This window comes from Dendropsophus ebraccatus, chromosome 4, assembly GCF_027789765.1.
Source record: "Dendropsophus ebraccatus isolate aDenEbr1 chromosome 4, aDenEbr1.pat, whole genome shotgun sequence".
Classification (NCBI taxonomy): domain Eukaryota; kingdom Metazoa; phylum Chordata; class Amphibia; order Anura; family Hylidae; genus Dendropsophus; species Dendropsophus ebraccatus.
This window is the reverse complement of record NC_091457.1, coordinates 15,076,647-15,095,365: the sequence shown is the minus strand read 5'-3', so window position 1 is coordinate 15,095,365 and position 18,719 is coordinate 15,076,647. Positions and strand designations below refer to the sequence as shown.

At 46.1% G+C, this 18,719-nt stretch overlaps 1 long non-coding RNA gene across 1 annotated transcript; it reads left to right on the top strand.

Annotated features, from left to right (window-relative positions):
- The first annotated feature begins 4,020 nt into the window (after positions 1-4,020).
- LOC138789452 (uncharacterized) lies at positions 4,021-16,493 on the top strand. Its single transcript, XR_011362721.1, has 2 exons — positions 4,021-4,106; positions 14,606-16,493. It is a non-coding gene; the product is annotated as an uncharacterized lncRNA (long non-coding RNA).
- The last annotated feature ends 2,226 nt before the right edge of the window (positions 16,494-18,719 follow it).

The window sequence follows — 18,719 nt, the reverse complement described above, 5'->3', positions numbered from 1 at the left end:
GTATGTTTTTTTTTTCTATCAATCTTTATTACTCAATAAAACTTAAAGGGTATGCACATTTTTTGTTTTTCACATGTTTTTTTTTTTTTTTTTTTATTGCTACAGTGCACCCAAAATTAAATGTGAACAGACATAGCAAGTGGATGTAATTAAAAACTCTCCAAGTTCCAATGTTTCTTAATGGTTACGGACTGTATTGTGGAATCTCCTTCTCCTGTAACCTAAAGGCCCTATTACACGAAGCAATAATTATGCTGAACTAGGCCGATTATCGCTCTGTGTAATAAAGACAACGATCAGCTGATGATAATTATCATCGGCCAATCGTGTCTTTTGGTCCTGCCTAAAAATAATTAGTCGTCGACTGAGCATCGCAACGTCAAACAGTGATGGGCGACCGATGGCTGATGAGGTACATTCCTGGTTTCTGCCCGAAGCCGCCGCTGGAGCTTCAGAGACGGTTTCTGAAGTGACAGGCCACTCGGCCAATCACTAGCCAAGACCGGCCAATGATGGTCAGTTGTATGTCTGCTTTATATTCTTTTCCCGACCACTGCCGCTAAAGATTCTACACCCATCTCTGAAGTGACAGGCGGCTCAGCCAATCTCTAACTGAAACAGGACATCCCTGTGACCAGTGACTGGCTAGGTGGCCTGTCACTTCAGAGATGGGTGTAGAAGCTTTGGCTGGGGAAAAGCTAGAAGGACACAGGGGAGTGTGGACAGGTGAGTATAAAACTTTATTATTTTCTATATACGTTAATAAGCCACCGACCTTCCGCCTTCTAATACACAGAGCAATGAAAGGTCGGCGGCCCGTGATTTTGAAAGACAACAATAGATTAAGGATCGGCTCCTCGGCGGAACATTGTCTTTATTACTTGGGACAATATCTGCCCAAATTGGTCGGATTAAACAGATAATCACCCCTTAGAGCCCGTTCACACTACGGAATCAGCACGAGGATTCCACTCAGAACCCCCACCCGCAGACAAGGGGCCTGTTCAAAGAATGGATTCCCGCCTGCTATCTCTTTCAACGGGAGACCTTGGCATGTCAATTCTTTGAGTGGAGAGGCGTGAAGAGTGGAGGCGGGAAGATAATAAACAAAGTAAATCCTCATGCGTTGTAGTGGCGTTACGGAGTCCCACTGACAGCCACTGGTGACCTGCACCTCTCCGAGATGCAACGTCACGTACCCGGCTGAGTGATTGCCCGCTCAGCCAATCAATGACTCGGTTGAGACACCTCCCCAGTCACTGACTGGCTGAGAGGGCAATCGCTCATCCGGGCCATGATGTTGCAGCCGGAAGAGCTATGTTACGTACCTGTTTTCTAGCTGAAAATGACTTCCAGTGGCGGTCAGCGGGAGCCGGGAATTGCGCAGTCAAGGCACGGGCCGGTTTTAAATTGGTGGGACTTCTCTTTTAAAGTGTCCATCATTATAAAAAAACAAAAACAAAGCAAACTTTTGACAAGTCATAGAGACATGATAGGAACACTTTAAGTAATTGCTTGATACCTATGGTCCATGGTATAGGATATGTCCATATGAGAACAAATCAAGAGCTTGTTTTGCCGGAGCTGGACAATACGGCAATCGAAGAGTTACAGACGAGATGGAAAACAACACTAGAAGCCAATCCCGCTGGCTGTACTCACTGTCCTCACAATCAATACTTTAATCAGTCTCTTACTAATTTTTGCTGCCCGGCTTGATCCTGAAATATCTGCAGTTCACAGAGTAACATTCGCGGTGACCCCGGGCCGGAGCAGGTAGTAGATGACTGTTCAGCATCCTGGATAACGTACGACACAAATCCTCTAAATCAGTAAATAACCAAAACGCTCCATATATGTGTGTGTGTGCGCACATAATAAATCTGTTCTGTACATATAACTTACATTCTGATCCACATGTATCTCATCTGTGTATCTAAAACAAGATGGAGGCTCATAAACATTTATCAGAGTCCACTTGTTGTTTCATGTTAGGGTCAGTTTTGGAGATCAGGAATTACATTAGGGATATTTTCAGGGACAATGAAGGTCATTGCTGTTTGGCCAGGTCACGGAACGGCCGGTGTCAGAGAAGATCATCCCGGCTGGTACTGCAGCACTACGTAAGTTGCAAATCGGCAATAATGGCTGTGATTATTACGAAACTATTACGCAGTGTGAACATAGCCTAATAACATAGTATGCCGCCTCTTTAAAGGGGTACTCCGGCGGGTTGGCTATTTTGGGATCTGGCCAGGGAGGAGGTGGCTGAGGGAAACAACGCCCACTCATCTCCCCGGTTCCAGTGGAGGGTCCCGTATCGCGGCGCTCTAGTCCCCGGTGCTCTGCCGCTTCCTGGTGTCTGACGCGGGCTCGAGACGTGACGTCTAAAGTCCGCTCAGTCAGTCAGTGACAGAGGCGGGATCCGTATCAAGTCCGCTCAGCCAGTCAGTGACAGAGGCGGGATCTGTATCAAGTCCGCTCAGCCAGTCAGTGACAGAGGCGGGATCTGTATCAAGTCCGCTCAGAACCCGCCTCTGTCACTGACTGGCTGAGCGGATTTGAGACGTCACGTCTCGAGCCCGCGTCATAAACCAGGAAGCGGCCGGGCACCGGGGGCCGGAGCGCCGAGATACGGGACCCGCCGCTGGAGCCGGGGAGGTGAGTGGACGTTGTTTCAGTCAGCCACCTCCTCCCCGGCCAGATCCCAAAATAGCCCCCCCACCAGAGTACCCCTCTAATTCCATATGATAGAATAAAACAAACTGCTTCTGCATATGTTATCACCAGGCTACATACACACATATGCACTATTACACTATTACTGAGCTTATATCTGAGTCACGCTGTATATATATATATATATATATATATATATATATATATATATATATATATATATATATATATATATTCCTGCAAATGTTTCACAGAAAAATGAAAATAATTAAGTATAATCTGTGACGGATGATTAATTCATTAATGTTCTGTATACTCCTCGCAAATAGAAATTACATTAGAGGCGCCAATCGTTTATGTAATTTTATTTTTATCTCTCTCTGGGAAATGTAAATTTTAAATGTTATTTCTGATTAAAAAAAAAAAAAAAATTATGTTATCTATGTAAAGATATAAATAGAGGTCTACAAACAAAAATTATATTATTAAGTACTTTTTCTAATAAATTCCCTATATATGTGACAACAACAAGAATCTAGGCACGTTCCATTGGAAGCTTTGTAATAACAATGTGGAGAATAGCAACACATGGCAGCACACAGAGCGCCTATGGCTGTAGTATGTGCTTTATAGTTTGACACCTTTTACATCTATCTAGACTAGTGTTTCTCAACCCGTTAAATCCAAGTACCTCCGAGCGGTGAGATTTCAGATGAGTGCCCCCAAGGAAGCCATCAGTTATAAGTGTTGACTAAATAAGGCCGAGCTCACACTGCCCCTATAGGCTCTAAGTGTCTGTTTGTTCCAAGATCAGATCCTTCCATAACTATGTAACTGAGCTGTATGTCTTGGTAATATTTCCTCTTATTGCAAATAGTAAAGGAGAAATCCGGCGATTTCTAAAAGCCGGCAGCCTACAGGGACAGGGGGGAAATTGATTACAAGAGATGATCGAACATCAGAAAATCACAGGTTTTATAGAACTCGAACCTTGTCGAACCTTCTGCATTTGATTCCCAATGCCTTCCCGGTCCGTGGGGAAGAAGGAGACAGCCTGTGTACCGCATGGAATCCCGGGATACAGGTAACAGACTGTATCCTGGAATTCCAGGCGGTACCCGGGCTGTCTCCTCCTTCCCCCCGGACCGGGAAGGCATCGAGAATCAAATGGGGAAGGTTCGACAAGGTTCGAGTTTTATAGAACCTGTGATTTTCTGATGTTCGATCATCTCTAATTACAGGTAGGAACTTACCTCTCCCCGAGCGGTGCAGGACCCCCACCGGAAGTCATTTTAACCCTGAGTTGTGATGACATCACGTCTCGAGGAAGAATGCCTCTCCCGGCTGATGGATTGGCCACTCAGCCAAGGTCTTAACGTGAAGAGGCCGGAGCCCGGTGTGGCTGCTCACCGAGGGCACGGGACAAGGTAAGTTGTTACTTGGAATAAATTTCACCCCTGATTTTAGAAATTCACGGACTTCTCCTATAATGTAACCACTAGAGATGAGCGAGCCTCGAGCATGATTGAGTCAATCCGAACCCGAACATTCGGCATTTGATTAGCGGTGGCTGCTGAAGTTGGATAAAGCCCTAAGGCTATGTGGAAAACATGGATGTAGTCATTGGCTGTATCCATGTTTTCCAGACAACCTTAGGGCTTTATCCAAGTTCAGCAGCCCCCACTAATCAAATACCGAACGTTAGGGTTCGGATGGAATAATAATTTAGTAATAATGCCCCTTCAGTCACTAAGATCCCCTGTTGCAGACAGTAATAATGCCCCTTCAGCCACTAAGATCCCCTATTGTAGACAGTAATAATGTCCTCTTGTAGCAAGAATGTGTCCCATTGCAGCCTGTAAAAATTCCCCAGTGTCAAGTAATATGAGCTCCTTGTACCCAGCAACATGTATCCAGTATCCAGTTACTTGTCCCCCTGTGGCCAGTAATACTATCCCACTGTGTCCAAAATGTGTTCCCTGTGGCTAGTAAAATTGCTCTTAGTAGCTAGTAATCTGCTCTCCCTGTAGCCAGAATGTATGCTCCTATGGTCATAACCTGTCCCACAATAGCCATAACAACCCCCCCCCCCCCCGGTTCCAGTTGCCCCACTGTAGCCAGTAATCTGTCACCCATTAGCTAGAAAAAGCCCCCTTTACCCAGTAATATGCCTCTATTGTATCCAGGGAAGAAAGAATATGCAAAGTAGCTCTCACACCTCTTAAGCAAAGAGATATCCCTTCAAGTCAAGTCTCGCTCAGTCAAGGAGCCTTAGAACATTGACTGGAGATTTTATGCCAAGCCAAACTATCTCTCCAAAAGGAAAGATTTCCCATCTGCAGATAGCTATTTCGGGTTTTTGACCCTCATCAGTGCAGAGCAGGGTGTTGGCTGGCTAGTGAGAGGTCTATTGACGTGGGTCAAAGGGGTAATGACTTTCCTTAAGGAGAGCCCGTCTCAAGGACGTGTGGATACCTCTATTGTATCCAGTAATAATGTCCTCTGTAGCCAGAATGTGTCCCACTTGTACCCAGTAATAATGTCCTCTGTAGCAAGAATGTGTCCCTCTTGTAGCCAGAATGTGTCCCCCTTGTAGCCAGTGATAATGTTCCCTGTAGCCAGTAATAAAGCTTCCTTAGCCAATAATCTGTCCCCCTTTAGCTTGAATGTTCCCCCTGTAGCCATAATCTTTCCCCCTGTAGCCACAACACACTCACCAGTATCCTGTTACAAGAGTAGTGTACCCAAAAGGAACACTAGAAGGATCCGACTTCTCTATATTTTGCCACCGCACGCCGTAATCCAAGGAATAAGACTGATGTGTGGCCCCCTTGTGAAGGCTTTTTCATGGTGTTGCCCCCAATTTCCGGTTCATGTTATATTTGACACAAAAGAATCACTCCATTCCAGTCCTCATTGGCGTCTAGCTCTATACGCCTTTGAGGGCGGCCATGTGGGGTCAGGCCTATAGTTAGCTAAGAGCCCAATGTCAAGCAAGTACCATCTAATGGTTTGTGTGGACATTTTCCGACAACGTAGACTTGGAATGTAAAGTTCTTTTTTACTTTTAGTACAAATTGGATCACTAGGCACCAGTCATCTATTCTGACAATCTGTCCATGCAGAGATTCGTCTCTTGGAGTCATGCACATTCGTTGCTGGTCTCCCTACCCCTGGGACCTGCAACGCTGAACATCTGAGTGTTAGGGTTCGGAGAATGGTGCAGAACCTGAACAGTTCAGCATTTTCGCTCAACACTAGTTATAACCATAAGGTTATACAAATGGGGAAATAACTGTCAGGACAGGACTCAGAGACACAAGACAAGTTAGTCGGTGGACTGGCCCCCGCCCTGTTGTCCCTGCCTGTTTACCACAATCTGCCCTAGGTGGCAGCGGGTAACTCTGCGACAGTCCCTGACCAGAGTTGGTGTAACAAAGAAAAATGGACAAGACAAACAAACACAATAGTCTCAAATTGAACAAGCCAGGTCGGTAACAATTGGTCATTGCGGCCAATTCAGTAGTCGGGAGAATAGTCAAAAGCCAAGCTAAAAATTGGGAAAACCAGGGAATAGCAATTAGTCCCCCACAATACACAGAGCTGACTAGTGGTGCTGGCCGCCAGTCAGCAAACATTATATCAGACACCTGTGCCGATCGACCGGGGGCAGTTAAGCCAAGGCTATGGCAAGACCAAGGAACGCCTTCGACGGTGCGCCCCCAACAACCATCCGCAAGCGGCTGGACTGGTTGCCAGGGATGTTGGGAACACTTGTGTATGCTCTGGCTCTTGGCGGAAGCCTAGTGTGACAGCGGGCTTCTGACAAAAATATTTGGCGTCGAATGCAATGCATTCGGGTCTGGAGAACGCTGTAGAACCTGGAAAGTTCAGCATCTCTGCTCAGCAGTAGCCATAACGTGAGACAGTCTGCAACCATCATTTTTCAGCCATAAATCACTACAATGGCTCATTGGGCAACAACGCTTGGATTGTAATATTCAGCCAATTTTTTCATGACGAAAAATTAAAGAAATTGTCCAAAAAATATGGTGTCCTAGAAGGTAATGGCCGCCGGTTCTTCATTGCGAGGAACGTTTAATTCCCATTTTCCTTGTCGATATTTGCTCTCCACATCCGTCATTATCTCGGCACTCACGCTCTCCCCTCCTCATTTCCTCTCCTCATTAACGGCAGATAACATTTTTATCCCTAGTTATAAAGCAGGGCTGTCCGGCCCGACCATCAGAGGCCATGATTCTGCCAGAGTTTTAGTATTTCTGTAATTAAGTAGGAATCATTTAATTAATCACTACATAAACATTTCCATGTAAGTGATCCAACGTGGGCTGGAATCCTGGCCTCTTCCTGGCCCCGGAGAATACTTTCCGAAATGCCATTACCAAATACGTTTTTTTTTATGTCCAATTTCAAGCACCATATCAGACTTTTCTCATCCTTTACGGAGAACATTTGGACACTAACGCTATATTGTGTGTCAGGAATGGATCTTTAAGCTGGCATTTAGAATATTACTGGGTAAAAGTTTTTAAAAATTTTAAAAAGTTTCCATAATTTGGATGTTTTTTGTAAAAGATATTTGATCCTCTATTTCCCTAAGAACATTATAAAGAGTTCAGGACCCCCATTTATCAGAATAATAAAAAATAATTTCCAATTGGTCGGGGGGGGGGGGGGACATAATAAATAAGTTATATTTACCCTCCCCGATGCCTGCGCAGCACCGTCCCAATCGAACCTGCAGCTACGTCCCAATCCGGCTGACGGTAACCAGTCAGTGACTGGGGTAGTCACTGATTGGGTGAGTGGGATAAATTTCACCCTTCAGTGACGTGTCAGCCTGAAGCCGGGAAAAAGTGACATCCGGCGGGGTTTGGGAGCCAGGTGATGTAGCACAACGCAGGCACGAGGTCTGGTAAACATACGGGGGGATATTTATCAAACTGGTGTAAAGCAGAATTGCCTTAGTTGACCTTATCAACCAATCAGATTCCACCTTTCATTTTCCAAAGAATCTGTAAGGAATGAAAATTGGAATCTGATTGGTTGCTAGGGGCAACTAAGAAAATTCTACTTTACACCAGTTTGATAAATCTTCCCCATAGTCTTTGTTATGTTCTCCTCATCCCCTGCCTGAATTGATTTTTCACACCCCAAACTTCTCCTTTAATGATGGCTCCTTGGACTCAGGTGCTCCCAGGACTTTATGGTAGTGCAGAATAGGAATAGGGGGTTAGTTAGCACCATACCGAATGTAACAAGACAAAACAGGATAGAGACAAAATCAATATCACCAGCATAAGAAATAACCTTGGGTAGTCACAAGCCACACCAGCAGCCAGATACAACTAAAATCTGACATGGATCCATTCCTTTGGGAAAAAAAAAGAAAAAAAAAGAAAGAAAGCTGCTTCCAGCAACTAGCCATCCCTATTGCCTTAAATTTCAGTTGTTGTTCTGCTAAGAGTTTATCCTAAACCAATTTGAAAGTTGTCCATGATGAGAAAATTTATGGGAAGGTGATACTTAAAAAAAGTTTGTCCCATAGACCTATGTAACAATGCCGTCTGACTACACGATGTAAGAACATAGCTTCACCTATAGCACTCACCTTCCCTGAGCTCTCACTGTTTTCCCCCATACTCAGATTCCTCCAGGACTTACAGTAGAGCTGACTTGTATGACAACCATACAGACAGAATATGAAGCAGGTATCACTGCTGGAAGATAACACAAGCAGGAATAGCAACTCACTGATGGGAAGCAAATAGTAAAAAAAAATGGATAAGCAAACAAAGAACTCACAGTGATGAATTGTGACCCCAGACAAATCTTTCACTTAGATCTAAGCAGGAAAACTAAACCTAACAACAAATACCACTAAGCCCCACTATCCTTACAAATACCCCTATGATAACCCTGGTCCCTAGCATAGAATCAAGAAGGCACTAGGACCCAGAGACAGAAATTGCATCAAGGAACTGCTCAACAAGTAACTGATCTACAAGAAGAAGGACTAAGCAAGAACAGACCAAGAACGTATTGAAAGACTATAGAAGAAACTAAACTAGAACAAGGAACTTGAAAGCACATGAAGAATGCTGAAATCAGCAGTGAATAGCACATGCTATAATCCGCACCATCCTGCAAAAGTCTAAGAGAGGTAAACCAATCGAGAGGTCTTCTGTCATACATGTCTTGCTGGGCTGTTAATTCTCTTAATGATCGTGCAACCTCTAAGAATGTTTTGCCACGCAGATTGAAATTATCCCAACACTTAAGCAGAGGGATCCTTTTGGGACAAGAACCATAAAGCTAAATCCTTAGAGGAATAAAAATGACATCAACAAAGAGCAATAACAATAATTAGGCTTATGCCGGAGTCCTATGCAGCAAGCTACTCCGTGCATTCATACCAGATGTGGAGTTGATGTCTTATTTCCATGTCATGTGATGAAGATGCATTTGTAATCTGGAGCATTACAGTATGTGAAGATAGAAAGAAGAAGCATCTGGTGCAGTTATCTCAAGGGAAACAAAGACTGGACAGGTAAGAATCAGATCTGTTGGTACACTATAGTCATTAGAGGTTGCAGATTACTATTTGGGAAGATATGAAATGTCTATGGCAGCTACCACTGGTCAGCAAGACTCCTCAGGGGAGTGGCCTGGGTAGTGGTTCACATCAAGGATCATACCTCCAATTGACGCTAAGGATGCAAACAAAGTTATGACACAAAAGTGTGCAACAGGGTGGATATTCCTGGAGGTGTCAGTAATATGGAAAATGATTTAGCTTTGCTAGATAAGTGGTCCAAACAGTGGAAATTGAAGTTCAACGTTTCCAAATGTAAAATAATGCACTTGGGGAGGAGGAATCCTCTATCCGAGTATCACATCGGCAGTACTGTGTTGGAAAAGACTTCAGAAGAGAAGGATTTAGGGGTAGTGATTTCTGACAGCCTTAAAATGAGTCACCAGTGCAACCAGGCGGTGAGGAAAGCAAATCGTATGCTGGCGTGTATATATATATATATATATATATATAATGGTATGCTGGGGTGTATAGCTAGAGGTATAACCAGTAGGAAGAGGGAGATTGTGATCCCGCTGTATAGAGCTCTGGTGAGGTCACATCTGGAATACTGGAACGGGTCCAAAGACGGGCTACAAAAATGGTGGAGGGTGTGAGGCATAAATCATTTAAGAAAATACTCAAGGATTTGAATCTGTATAGTCTGGAGGAAAGAAGGGAAAGGGGGCACATGATTGATACCTTTAAGTATGTTACAGGACTAAATAAGGTTCAGGAGGGGAGTGTTTTTAGTAAAAAAAAAAAAACAGCTCAAGAACAAGAGGACACAGTGAGAGGTTAGTTGGGGGAAAGATCAGAAGCAATGTGAGAAAATATTATTTTACTGAAACAGTAGTAGATACCTGGAACAAACTTCCAGCAGAGGTGGTTGGTAAATCTACAATAACAGAATTTAAACACGCCTGGGATAAACATACATCTATCCTAAGATAATAAGAAAGAAAATACTAAAAGGGCAGACTAGATGGACCCAGTGGTCTTTTTCTGCTGATAATCTTCTATGTTTCTATGTGTCCCACTACGTGTTTTTCTTCTTTTCTTACATCTAGGTAAAAGTCTTTCTATACAGTGTCACAGTTAGGACAGTAAGCTGTTGTACCTTACTGAAACCACTAGGTGTCCCACTCTTCCACAGCACAGCTGCAGTCAAAACCAGGTTCAGCTATACACACACTTTCCCTGTATAGTCTGTACTTATAGTCTGTTTAGTTAGGGCTTCAGGCCAGGCAGTACGTATATAGATTGTTCTCCAGCACTAGTGACTCAATCTCCATGGGTTACTAGACTTCACCCTCAGGGAATCCGGAGACAAGGGAGCACCCCCCCACACACACCCCCACACACCCCTTGCCTATGCTGTGGATTTATTTAAACTTAGGACAGTAAACCACCTAAAGAAAGGAGAGGAACACTAAGGCAGTATCTGCAGTAGAGCACAGCGCAAGTCAGCCGCTCTCTACTGACCTACGCTCGGCTGAGTAGGAAGGATACAACTAGCTAGCTCCACCCAATGACAGAAATCTGGGACTCGTACTACCCCATTAGGACGGAAACCCGACACTAAGGGGCAGAAGGCAGTCAGATGAGATAACCGAGACTCAACCGCCCTCCCATCCCTCTATGTTTGATTGACAGCTGAGCCCCAAGCAGGGATAGGGATGGGAGGGGGAACGAAAAGGTTGTCAAGGGAAGTCAATGGTCAGCCCTCTCAAGAAGTGGCAGGAAACTGGACAAAATTCTGTATGTGCTGCTAGCAAGCCTGGGCCAGTGTCAGCACCCAGGCAAGTACCGCAGGGGGGTGTTAACTGGGAGCGCATACAGTTAAATGCAGTTCTGTGCTTGACAGGATGAGGAGCCATAGGCTCCCGGCTCTGTCAATCACTGTTCTGGCCAGAGGCCTTCAGCAGAAAAACGCTGTTCTTTTTCCCACAGTGTTGTGGCACGCGAGTGCCTCTGAATGGATTAACAACTGGGTTTTACCCTTCTCCTTGTCAATACACAGCATTGATTGGGTATTATCAGACTTTGTTGAGACACACCCTAAGGGGAAAATGGTAGTTTTCAGTTGCTAATCAGTTCCTGCATTTCCAGGAGGAATAACAGAGGAGCGCCATATACAAAGTTTTATGAATTGTTCTTTCAAGGTGAATAGTAATATTTACATAACCAGAAATATTAAGAGAGTGGTGACAATTCTGAAGCATCTATTCCTCGAACACTGTGTTGTGTTGTTCCTCTATTTCTACATTAAAAAGACGAATAACAGAAGAGTACATCATTCTCAGAATTGTTATTTTATGTTAGAAAGATCTACCAAAACAGAAATCTCAGGTGCTTTCTTTAAAGGGGTACAATTTTTTTCCCCTTTAAATCCCTTTAGAATTTACTTATCCAGTATTCCAGTACTTATCAGCTGCTGTATGTCCTGCAGGAAGTGGTGTATTCTTTCCAGTCTGACACAGTGCATGTTGAGAACTGTCCAGAGCAATAGCAAATCCCCACAGAAAATATGTGCTAGACAGTTCCTGACACAGACTGAGGTGGAAGCAGAGAGCACTGTGTCAGGGTATGTGCACACTGAGCAATTCTCGCGGATTCTGCCGCAAAATACTTGCGGAATTCTGCCTGTTTAAATGCAAATGCCCGTTAAAATGCTTTCTGGAAATTCCGTCTGTCTCAAATTCTGCTTGCATTCTGCTCAAATTCTGCTCGAATTCTGCTTCAATTAGGGTGGGTTCACACTGAGGAATTCTCGCGGATAAACTCTGCGGAATTCCGTCGTCTGTCCTGCGCCTTTCCGCCGGCTCCATAGACACCATTCTATGGGACGGCGTATTCCGCCCAAAGAAATGACACCCTTTAAAAAGTTCACTCGGTATGTAATGACTCTATAGAATTTGAATTGAATTACTGAAAAAAATAACTTTTTGTTGATATTCTAATTTATTGCAAACCACTGTATATACTGGTGTCACCTGTCACTGTTCTCCTGTCTGTGTTATATATATACTGGTGTCACCTGTCACTGTACTCCTGTCTGTGTTATCTATATACTGGTGTCACCTGTCACTGTACTCCTGTCTGGGTTATCTATATACTGGTGTAACCTGTCACTATACTCCTGTATGTGTTGTCTATTTACTCGTGTCACCTGTCACTGTCCTTTGGTGCATGTTATCTATATACTGGTGTCACCTGTCACTGTGCTTCTGTCTGTGTTATCTATATACTGGTATCACCTGTCACTGTACACCTGTCTGTTATCTATATACTGTTGTCACCTGTCACTGTACTCCTGTCTGTGTTATCTATATACTGGTGTCACTTGTCACTGTACTCCTGTCTGTGTTATCTTTATACTGGTGTCAGCTGTCACTGTACTCCTGTCTGTGTTATCTATGTACTGCTGTCACCTGTCACTGTACACTTGTCTGTGTTATCTATATAGTGCTGTCACCTGTCACTGTTCTCCTGTCTGTGTTATCTATATACTGGTGTCACCTGTCACTGTACTCCTGTCTGTGCTATCTATATACTGGTGTCAGCTGTCAATGTACTCCTGTCTGTGTTATCTATATACTGGTGTCACCTATCACTGTCCTCCTGTCTGTGCTATCTATATACTGGTGTCACCTGTCACTGTACTCCTGTCTGTGCTATCTATATACTGGTGTCACCTGTCACTGTACTTCTGTCTGTGCTATCTATATACTGGTGTCAGCTGTCAATGTACTCCTGTCTGTGTTATCTATATACTGGTGTCACCTATCACTGTACTCCTGTCTGTGCTATCTATATACTGGTGTCACCTGTCACTGTACTCCTGTCTGTGCTATCTATATACTGGTGTCACCTGTCACTGTACTCCTGTCTGTGCTATCTATATACTGGTGTCACCTGTCACTGTACTCCTGTCTGTGTTATCTATATACTGGTGTCACCTGTCACTGTACTCCTGTCTGTGCTATCTATATACTGGTGTCAGCTGTCAATGTACTCCTGTCTGTGTTATCTATATACTGGTGTCACCTATCACTGTCCTCCTGTCTGTGCTATCTATATACTGGTGTCACCTGTCACTGTACTCCTGTCTGTGCTATCTATATACTGGTGTCACCTGTCACTGTACTCCTGTCTGTGCTATCTATATACTGGTGTCAGCTGTCAATGTACTCCTGTCTGTGTTATCTATATACTGGTGTCACCTATCACTGTACTCCTGTCTGTGCTATCTATATACTGGTGTCACCTGTCACTGTACTCCTGTCCGTGCTATCTATATACTGGTGTCACCTGTCACTGTACTCCTGTCTGTGCTATCTATATACTGGTGTCACCTGTCACTGTACTCCTGTCTGTGCTATCTATATACTGGTGTCACCTGTCACTGTACTCCTGTCTGTGCTATCTATATACTGGTGTCACCTGTCACTGTACTCCTGTCTGTGTTATCTATATACAGGTGTCAGCTGTCAATGTACTCCTGTCTGTGTTATCTATATACTGGTGTCACCTATCACTGTACTCCTGTCTGTGCTATCTATATACTGGTGTCACCTGTCACTGTACTCCTGTCTGTGCTATCTATATACTGGTGTCACCTGTCACTGTACTCCTGTCTGTGTTATCTATATACAGGTGTCACCTGTCACTGTACTCCTGTCTGTGCTATCTATATACTGGTGTCACCTGTCACTGTACTCCTGTCTGTGTTATCTATATACTGGTGCCACCTGTCACTGTTCTCCTGTCTGTGATAAGGAGGAGACTGATGGGAAACGGTCTGTACAGAACAAGAAGTCTAAGCTTAGGATTAGTTTATTATATAGATAGTAAAACAAATAAAAAAATAAAAAAAGAAACACCAAAAATTCCTGAAGTATTTAACAAAAAAAACCCCAAACCATGCCCATTTTCCGATGTTACGTGCACTAAGGACCTTTACATTTGTTACACCATCCGGGCCTGATCATCTCCAGCTGAGACAGATACAAAGAGCGGCCAAACCTGACGGGGAACCAGCAAACTCTATCATGTGTGTGTATGGGGGAGACTCAGACTCTTTCCAGATGTTGCTGGAGGATTGGACATAATGGGGGAGATTTATCACACATGGTGTAAAGTGAAACTGGCTCAGTTGCCCCTAGCAACCAATCAGAGTCCACCTTTCATTCCTCACAGAGTCTTTAGAAAATGAAAGGTGGAATCTGATTGGTTGCTAGGGGCAACTGAGCCAGTTTCACTTTACGCCATGTTTGATAAATCTCCCCCATTGGATTTTAATTGCCCGAAGGATCTTCTGTTTTTAAGGTAATTAAGCGGGTACCCCCCCCCCCCAACAGTCTGACTGTTGCCTAGTAACCGCGCACGGACGAGGAGCAGCTGGATACACATGAAACTAGATGGTGTGATGTCACTGAGGGTTACTGGGAAGAAGCATGACCTTCTATTATGACATCACAATGAGGTATATACATAGAAGGAATCTCACACTGCTGGGCGGCTCAGTTGCAGCTTCCTCCTGGCTGAGCAGTCCGGCTCCTCATTTATACAGGTGAGTGTCTCTCCCCCTCCCTATTCTTCCTGCTTGTATTTTACAGCATTTGTATCTGGCAACGCCTGGAAGAAAAGCGGAAGAAGACGAAGATAGACCGCCGCCTGTGGGAGAGAGACCGCCGCCTGTGGGAGAGAGACTGCCGCCTGTGGGAGAGAGACCGCCGCCTGTGGGAAGATGTCTGCATCAGGTGAACAGCGTCTATACATACAAGGTGAGAGTCTCTCCCCCCCCCCTCTTCTTTTTGTACTTGTCTTTTTCAGCATTTGAAGTTGGGAAAGCAAATGGAAGAGGAGCAGAAGGGGAGACCGCACCGTGGGAGGAAGAGACCGCTTTGTAGGAGGAAGAGACCGCTTTGTAGGAGGAAGAGACTGCCCCATGGGAGGAAGAGGCCGCCCCGTGGGAGGAAGAGACCGCCCCATGGGAGGAAGAGACTGCCCCGTGGGAGCAAGAGACCGCCCCGTGGGAGGAAGAGACCGCCCGTGGAAGGAAGAGACCACCCTGTGGGAAAAAGAGACCGCCCCGTGGGAAATTGTCTGCATCAGGAACATCAGGAACCTGCATGAAGCAGGTGAACAGCGTCTATACATACAAGGTGAGAGTCTCTCCCCCGCCCCCCCCTTTTTTTCTGTACTTGTCTTTTTCAGCATTTGATGTTGGGAAAGCAAATAGAAGAGGAGCTTAGGAAGACCGCCAGTAAGAGAAAGAGACCGCCCGTGGGAGAAAGAGACCGCCCGTGGGAGAAAGAGACTGCCCGTGGGAGGAAGAGACCACTCGTGGGAGAAAGAGACCGCCCGTGGAGGAAGAGATTGCCCGTGGGAAAAAGAGACCGCCCATTGGAGGAAGAGACCGTCTGTGGGAGAGAGACCGCCTGTGGGAGAGAGACCGTCACCTGTGGGAGAGAGACCGTCGCCTGTGGGAAGATGTCAGCATCAGGAACCTGCATAAAGCAGGTGAACAGCGTCTATACATACAAGGTGAGAGTCTCCCCCCCCCCCCCCTTTCTTTTTCAGCATTTGAAGTTGGGAAATCCTGGAAAAGGAGCAGAAAGGGAGACCGCCCCGGTGGAGGAAGAGACCGCCCCGTGGGAGGAAGAGACCGCTCGTGGGAGGAAGAGACCCCCCGTGGGAGGAAAAGACCGCTCGTGGGAGGAAGAGACCGCCCGTGCAAGAACGAATATCTACATCAGGAAGACCACCTGACGGCGTTGGCCCTAGAATCCCCCATAAATAGGCGAGGGTCGGCAGCGGTAGGCAGAGGATAGCCGTGATCCAGGGTGATATCCGATCGCCACTTGTGGGGTCAGGAAGGAATTATTTTTTCCCCTGAGATTGAAATCTCGGGGGTTTTTCTTCGCCTTCCTCTGGATCACTCGGCGGTGACTCTTCGGGTTCACACTCCACTGGAGCCAGAAGAGCCGCCAGCCGCATTATGTAATAGAATATGGAACCTCTGCCTATCGCTGGGGGCTCTTACAGGGGGGTTAGCCGCCATAGTTTGCACCTGTAAGTTTCAGCTGGATTTGTCCCTGTTATATGGTCCAAGTCCAGGTGCAATGCGGCTAATACCCCTGTAAGACCCCCCAATAAAATACTAACAAATATGTTTAATAAAGGAAGCGTTGCTTCTTCTTCTAAACAAAAACGTCTCCGGTGTTATTTCTTATGGAATTTTTTCCTTAGGCCTCCTCCACACGGACCCATAGGGATACATTAGTCACGGACACCCTTCAGGATTTTTCCTGAAGGGTGTCCGTTCCAGAAAATAGGTCAGGGTTTTTAGATCCTGTCTTATTTTCATCTGGAAACCCGGCCTGGACGCTCCCATAGAAGTCTATGGGAGCGCCGGAACCCCCGACGCTTTCCTGATGCACATCAGGAAAGCGTCCGGGGTTCCGGATTGTCTCACTGCCCGTACCCCTTTCAGCCAGCAGTCGGCTCCCCCGGACTCCTGCTGCTGCTGCGCCTGTCTGCCACAGTGCCTCCAACTTCAGAGCTCCTTCTGCCTCCTCCTGGATCTCAGCAGCGCCGCCCGACCTCCTGGACCTCAGCCGACACCCTGGACACTTCGGTGTCCGACCCCCGGACCTCAGCATCCGCTGGTCTGGCCGCACCCCGCGCCTGAGCCACTGGCCATTCAGGTTGCAGAACTACTACTCCCATAATGCCCTGCTGACAGTCCATGATGGGAGTTGTAGTTTTGCAACCTGTTGCTCTCCCTGTTACAGAACTACAACCCCAATCATTCCCTTTTGGTGGTTCATAATGGGAGATGTAGTTCTGCAATAGATTAGAGGATGACACAGTATAGGAGGGGGGAGGCAGTGGCACAGTAAACTACATCTCCCATCAATGTGGTAATATGCAGGACTACATCACATAATGGGAGTTGTAGTTCTGCAACAAATAAGAGGATGACATGTGGCATGAGGGGGAGACGGTGACAAGGTACACTAGGGGGGGGCAGTGGCAGGGTACATGAGGGGGAGGCAGTGGCAGAGTACACGAGGGGGAGGCAGTGGCAGGGTACATGAGGGGGAGGCAGTGGCAGAGTACACGAGGGGGAGGCAGTGGCAGGGTACACGAGGGGAGGCAGTGGCAGGGTACACGAGGGGGAGGCAGTGGCAGGGTACACGAGGGGAGGCAGTGGCAGGGTACACGAGGGGAGGCAGTGGCAGGGTACGCGAGGGGGGAATGGGGGCAGGGTACATGTGGGGGAGGCAGTGGCAGGGTACACGAGGGGAGGCAGTGGCAGGGTACACGAGGGGGAGGCAGTGGCAGGGTACACGAGGGGGAGGCAGTGGCAGGGTACACGAGGGGAGGCAGTGGCAGGGTACACGAGGGGCGATGTGAGTACTTGTGATGTATGTTGGCATACTAGACCATATTGAAATCATTTTTTTTCTCCTCAGGAAATCCTAAAGGTATTTCCTGATGGTTTCCTGAAGGTAAAAACAGATTACTGTCAGGAAATCCTGATACTTTCCTGATGCCTTTTGAGGTCTCCTGATCAGTATTTCCTGACAGTAAAAACTGACAGGGAGGTGTGAATGGGGCCTCACTGTGCTGTGGCGGCATTAGCAGTATGAGGTAATGTGGTATACTGGTGGTGTGTACTGGGATTATGTCCCTTATCTCCTGGTATTTCGTAGCACTGGGACTATTACTGGGGAGTCAGACCGGACCCAGACGGCCCCTCTATTACACTGCGTTTCTCCCTGGGCCGTATCCAGGTTCTGTGTGTGATCGGTTGACAGTCGGGTTGGAGGATGAAGCCTCGTGGTGACTGATAAAGTCCTCTCATGGCTTCCAGCTGCAGGATAATGGTGAGTACCCACATACAGGTTCCCAGGAATGGCTCCTCCAGATTGTAACACGTCCCTGTCTGCCCGGTCCCCAGATTTATGGTGATCCAGCATCACAACCTCCAAGTGTGCAGGATCTACAGGCCCAGCTGTAACATCTGTGGTGAATGTGCTGGGTGCCCAACCATATCTCATCTTGTATCCACGATAGAGGTACCCAACTGTATCTCATCTTGTATCCAGGATAGAGGTACCCAACTGTATCTCATCTTGTATCCAGGATAGAGGTGCCCAACCATATCTCATCTTGTATCCAGGATAGAGGTATCCAACTGTATCTCATCTTGTATCCAGGATAGAGGTACCCAACTGTATCTCATCTTGTATCCAAGGTAGAGGTACCCAATTGTATCTCATCTTGTACCCAGGATAGAGGTACCCAACTGTATCTCACCTTGTACGCAGGGGGTTGGTTGTACTGTCAAATAAACTTTCCGTATTATCAGATTGTTTCCTGCCTCACACACTGTATACTCAGGTTTATTTCCTCTCTTTGGAACCTTTTA